This window comes from Anoplophora glabripennis, unplaced genomic scaffold, assembly GCF_000390285.2.
Source record: "Anoplophora glabripennis isolate ALB-LARVAE unplaced genomic scaffold, Agla_2.0 scaffold4, whole genome shotgun sequence".
Lineage (NCBI taxonomy): Eukaryota > Metazoa > Arthropoda > Insecta > Coleoptera > Cerambycidae > Anoplophora > Anoplophora glabripennis.
This window is the reverse complement of record NW_019416568.1, coordinates 1,047,193-1,053,835: the sequence shown is the minus strand read 5'-3', so window position 1 is coordinate 1,053,835 and position 6,643 is coordinate 1,047,193. Positions and strand designations below refer to the sequence as shown.

General features: G+C 28.4%; 1 protein-coding gene across 2 annotated transcripts in view; it reads left to right on the top strand.

Annotated features, from left to right (window-relative positions):
- Positions 1–1,798: 1,798 nt before the first annotated feature.
- Positions 1,799–6,643, top strand: part of LOC108917426 (calpain-B) — a 39,480-nt gene continuing 34,635 nt past the window's right edge. For both annotated transcript variants that reach the window (XM_018724001.1, XM_018724000.2), the window contains exon 1: positions 1,799–2,000. The gene's annotated coding sequence lies outside the window, so the exon portion shown is untranslated. The remainder of the gene's footprint in view (positions 2,001–6,643) is intronic.

The window sequence follows — 6,643 nt, the reverse complement described above, 5'->3', positions numbered from 1 at the left end:
TCACAGTATACTAACATACGTGTGCAATAGTTTGTAATTTTTTTATGATATTTTCAACTGGTTGCGGTAGACCACTAAAAAATAAAGAGTAGCTGCTATGTAGATTTAAAATATTCAAAACAATAATTTGCACAATACGCTTATATATATACAGAGTGTTTGACAAATAGTACCAAATAAATAGTCTTTCAAAAACATGCTTAAAAATAAATTATATTTACTCTATACTTTACTTACAAGTTTCTAGAATTATAAAAAAATATTTTTTTGAATTTGAACAAAGCAGACGAAATAAATGTTGTTAATGAAAAGTGTAAAATTATATTAATGATTCTAAATGTCCCTTTGAGATCGGTAAGTGTCCTAAAATATATAAATTCTAATTTCAATTGGATCGTTTCAAACACTTTGTATAAACGTTATCTGTTGGCATAAAGTGAATGTATGCGTTACGAACTTCATTTAATTACGATGATTTGCTCTACTTGAAAATGTATGAAAAAAATATTATGGTTGTGTATAGTGCACTTTTTTATTACGAAATAAAATAAAAATTAGCTCAACGACAAATTTACAGTACTTTAAATTTAGAACAATAAAGAAATAGGTTGTGGTTCTGATTTATTATATATTTAATTATGTTATGGATACTAGTTGTAGATGTTTTGTAGTATGTTTTTAAATATAAATGAATAAAAAATAATGCTTTAAATAATCTTAAGGTCTGTAAATATTTAAATGTATAATGGTATATCTAAAAATGGGATGTTCATATAAATTTTATTTTAGAATCACCCGTGATGAAGCTGCAGTTGTGGAAAAAAAATTAGTTACTAATATTTAGCTTCGTGTACATACAGCACACCATTTAGAAATGAGAACATTAGTAAATTTATTAAAATAAGACTGGTCATTTAACTAGCAGTTGCAGTTTCAAGACGAGTAATTCTTAAAATGTAATATTTGACAATATTGGTCTGTTGTATGTATTTTAGATAACTTCCCCAAAATATATGGAACACACTGTATTTGTTATGTTACATGAAATATATAGGTGTTACAAATAATCTACTCTTTTAATTTATGATCCCTTAATAAAAACGCCCGAATTAATTTGGTCAATTTCAAACCTCATTATGTGTTATTTGAAATTTGAAACTTGGTTACAAAAATTTTACAGAAATGTAATTTGTGTTGCCTAAGAGAATATCTTGCGTCGAAATTCAAAAATTTTACATTGTTTTTACTTAATAAAATAATAAAAAATATAGATAATTAACTGATTAAATATGCACCTAATAAATCATTTTATTATATGAAATAATATACATATACTTTATTTACAATCACAGTTTGCAATATCAAACTTATCCAAGGTACGGCATTTCTGTGACGTAATTATCACAAAATAGACGGTAGCTCAGGTAGCTGTGATAGCCTCTAACTACTCTGAATTCTGAATCACTCCACTCGCAACTCACAATTCTTTGACGTAGAACCGACTGCCGACAAAGCGAAAAAATGACACAATCGGAAGACAGCAAGGTCGTCGCCTAAGTAAGTTTAAACTGTATCTTCGTGAATTGTCGGTTCTATGAAAACCATTTTTTTTTAGTGGTCTTATGGTTCTTTATCTATGAGAAATAGATAAAAAATGTTATATACTCATTTGTAATTAATAGACATGAACAAGTACCTAGTTTAATATTAAATATAAACATTTAATACGAAAACATTCTCAGTTTTGCGATATTCTTTGTCGCCGATACCGATAGTCGATGTGATACGATCTTAACATGCTTATGACGTTTATTTCTCAGTTCTCTGCTTAGCTCAAAATAATTTTTGCTAGTCTTTTAACGAAACCTAAAACAATTGTTAAAGTTTACGCAAAAGTATCGTGCTTTCGTTTTCATTTCGAGTTTTTTTGTGATGTTATAGGAGTGGATTGTAGTGTTAAGTATAAATAATTAACTTACTTCCCACATTTTATGGGACAGGTACGTTGAAATTTCTTTGTAATTTTCGAACTTTGTAATTGGTATACGTACCAGAATGTTTTTATTTTGTGTTACATTTGTTCTAACAGTTAATTATGACAAACCATCAACTGAGTGCAGGCCAGAAAATATTGTCTTTTGTACTTAGTTTAGCCTGTCCTCATATTTAATGATTTTATTTTAATCGTATTTAGTCATGCAACGCATAATGAAAGTAAAATGTGTTAATGTAATTACTATATATTTCATAGTTGCCAAAATATCTACCTAAATTTTAATTATAACTTTGGAGTTAAAAATCGGCATTAGCAGGTTTATAAATGTTGATAGGTGCAGGTACTGTATATTTTTTTAAAGTTATAAGTCTTCCTTTAAAATATAAACTTATTTTAACACATTTCTAAGATTGCGCAAGGTTTTGATTTTATGTCAAATGAGTACCTATCGAGTCAATTTTCCACTTTCTACACCTAAACAATCTGTTTCAAATTTTTATTGTGGCAACAAAGACAACTGTATGGAAATTCATTTAATTTTTGCTTAAAGTAACAAAATATTGTTCTTATAAGGTCAAATTGGGTGAAAAAAACCCAAAAAATCTAATTTATTCGATAGTGTCATGTTACTCCTGGATTTTCTGCAAAATTGAAAGTAATTAGATGTTAAATAAGTCAGTGGAGTTCTAACTAGTATTTCCAGAAGACATTTGTTGTTTTATATATTTGTTATGGGTGTGATAATTAATTCTTGAAAGCCACAAAGCCCTAGGTACTTGTTACCTTCCTGGTTAGCTTAAATTTATTAATATTTGTTTAAATAAATAAATTTAAACTGTAACGAAACTAAAAGGAACGGTGAAAAAAGTTCCGAAGACGAAAACAGATAGTTTTTCGAAACGTCAACAACTTTTTGAGGTGCGCGATACAAAGTGATGTGATTTACTACATTTTGTATTTGTCTGCTTTTTCATGCAAGATTTTTTGGTTTGGCAAAACTATTTTCATAAAAATAACCCTTGACAGGTCAACTGGACTGATTCTTTTGGCACAAGGAGTTATTTCACTAATTTTTCTTATGGCGTTTAGTTCTCTAAAGAGCAAATTTCGTTTAGAAAAGCCAAATTTGATTCAAGTGGCTGGAGTTAGTTTTTGGTATAAGCAATAATAAAATAATAGATGATTGATGCATTATGCATGATAGATCTAACGAAATCTCAAGGTCAACATTACAATTTTTGAGAAAAATCGTTTTATAAGTACAAATATTTCGTCCCGTTCGCCTTGGACTGACTGGCTGGCTGAATTTGCCTCAATCTGTGGGAAAGTGGAACAAAAAAATGCTGATTACACACATCATATACCTAGGTACTTAATAAAATTTTTCAAGAAGTTGTTTTTTAATATAATTTTAGTGCTTTATACAAACATGTAGTTTTAAAGAAGCAATTTAAAAACCTTGATCTAAAAATATGTAAAAGACGATTTTTCACAACTTTTTATTGAATCCATTGAAAATTCGGGAAAAGTTCTTATGCCAGACATGGACCCCTTTCCTATACAGACATTTTTGGAAATAAGTCTGTAGGGATATAAGAATAGAAGAACCGCCCTTACTTTTTTGCAAGGAATTGCTAATTAAAGTTTTTCGTAGTATTAAAAACACTGTATATACGTATAATCGGTATATTTAGTTAGATGACCTTAAAATACGTGAAATAGAATTTGTATTGCATGCAGATGAGTAATGAGTAATAATCAAATGGTAAATAACTCGGACAAGATTTTAATATGCGCATAGGCGATCTAAAGACTGATATACAGGGTGACTTGTATAAGTGGTAGCAGAGTGAATAGACTATACAATTATTTTTTGTTTTGTGTTCTGATATTATTCCAAAAAATTCAATTTACTTCTGAATTAGTCAATTTCATAAAGATTAAATGATAATAAATTATTGAGTTAATTTATTAAATAGCAAATTATAACTAGTCATATATCACCGAGACGTTTAAAGATGGCTTTATTTCGTTTCGCAATGTATGATGTATGTAATGCCCTAAGATTGGTTTACGAAATAAGGGAGTACATATTTGACATATGACATGATTTATAGCCCATGTCCACCTTTAAAAACAAACAAAATATATGACTGTTTTGAAACCGACATATCTTTATTTATTTAGTATTTTTATTCATTTTCAGAAATTGAGATATTTTATTAACTTTTACAATGGATTGCTACTCGGATTTATCTAAAAGTCATTAATGACTCATTCTGTTATGAAATTATTTTTTCTAGAAATTTAAAAGCATTGTCAAATTAACGATGTGACCAAGAAACGACGTTACACAGATAATTAAAACAAATAATGTTATAAAGTGTAACCAGTGGCACTCAAATTTCACACTATTTTACATGCGTTTGTTTAATAGATACCTAGATGTAGAACATTTGCTTCTATCTAGTAAAATAAACCAAACTAATTTAATAAATACGTACCAGATACTAGTTTTTTAAATTTAATTACGTTTAGGCTTCGATTCACAAGGAAATCTCTGTTGATATATACCGTACTATAATAAGTAGGTAGGTATGTACTAAAGACAAATATTTGGCGAGTGAAGTTTATTTTATAGTATATTTGTACAGATCAGCATAATAACAACAAACACCGTAATATTTCGTAAAAGTGCATTGTTTACCTTGTTGCAAAAAATGCCTACCTAAAAATATTAAACATGTGTAGATACCTATAAAATTTTATTACATTTACCGTTTACGAGAAGTTGCCAGAACAATTTAATTTTTTGTATTTATAGAAGTAAAATAATGATACACTGCCAAAAGCTGTACAAAATTTTAAATGCTTAGTTTCACTACAACAATAATTGTTTTTTGTTGCTATTTAGATAGATCTCTAAGAAAGACAAGTACTTAGGTACAAAATTTGATTTCGTAAACATCATTCATAATGGGAATGAAAATCACACAAAACCATGTTGTTTCAATTTCATTTGCTATAAAAATTAAATGTTCATTCTTAAAATTGTTTTATAAAATTGATATATCTAAATAGAGGATAAGGTTTAAAGTGAGTAAATGTCAGCAATAGAATAATTACTATAATAACCCTGAATCAATGTTATGGTCGGGGTTACAAGCTTGTTTTGAATAATATCTTTGTAAACTTTAGCGAATATTTTTAATCGTTGTGTTATTTCTTTGGTAAGATACTGAGATTCCCGTTTTATTTCTTTATTCATTGTATCCCTTTCGTGTAAGTTTGTTTTTCATAATTTTTTTTTACTAGGTACTTCATGTTCAGTAGAAATATTAAAAATTAAAAAAATGCGTGTTTGAAGAATTGTTTAATATATATGATTTCAAAGAAAATCATGCAACAAAGAAAATTAGACGTTTTTTACAAAAATCAAAGAGTCATGTTTTCAGTAGTTGCTATTTAATATCTTCATCAGAAATTTATCTTAATATTTCATTCTATTTTTAAGAAATCATTACACACATATAAGAACAAACTACTAAAGATGTTTTTAGGATGTTAGCTTAAAATAGTTTTCCTAAAATTAACTTTCGACTATTTAGATTTTAGTAGCCAGTTGGTGCTATCTCGGTATTTTCCAATTTCTAAGGATGAAAAATCCACAAAGTCGAGAAAATCCTATCTCAATTCAAATTAGTATATTTTATGAAAGATTTTGATTTGAGAGTGATGAGATGGTTATGTGCAATGTGTATGTTCTTAGTCAATTGTACTGAAAAGAATAACTCAATATTTTCTTTGTACATTCAGGTGAAGATATAAATGCAAGATCAATAATTTATTGTTTGAAAATGTTTTGCATATTATTTTTCCCATTAAAATAAATCTTTCTATTATATTGTATAGAAAATCCTATCGACTGTTATTTTAAATACAGAAAAACATTTATTTTTAAATAATTGTACCTACGTAGATGATGTGTTTTATATATTTATAGGTTACTTCGCTGTTATCATCACTATAAATTCTTTTCTATAAACATTTCCTTGTTGACTTTGCGTCATAAATTTCAACGAAATTAACTCGATTTTAATGCTAGTGCAAATACACGAAAGCATGTGTAAAAGTAAGACTAAACAAATTGAACGCCTTTTTCTTAGTCATATCCAATGCTGATGTGCATGCATCGTTTGTGCAACAATGAAAAAAGCACAGTCAACACTGTTATGATCTGTAAGTTTAGAGTGACTAATTGACAATGATTCTGATCACATTTTTAAGTGGTAGTTGATAATATAAGTAATATAGGTACGTATAATAGCTGTCTTTTAACGGTCCTACTATCCCCATTATTGTTCCTCCTATAAAAACGTTCTATATAGACTAGAGACTGTCTGTTGAAGTGGCGCCTCGTCTGCCTCCAAATTTGGCAGCAACCCCAAGAAAATTGTCCATAGGAGCTGGTGGCTAGACATTAAAATCGATAGTTCAGATATATCTCTATCAGAGTCTTAGTTGCCAGCTTATGCCCAGTTTAGTATGTCCAAACACGTGTAGTGTGATATGTTCTTCAGAAGTGATTTACAGATTGAAAACGCTTTGCAGGTTTTAGTATTTCTAGAAAATGTAGTGTAGATTTAC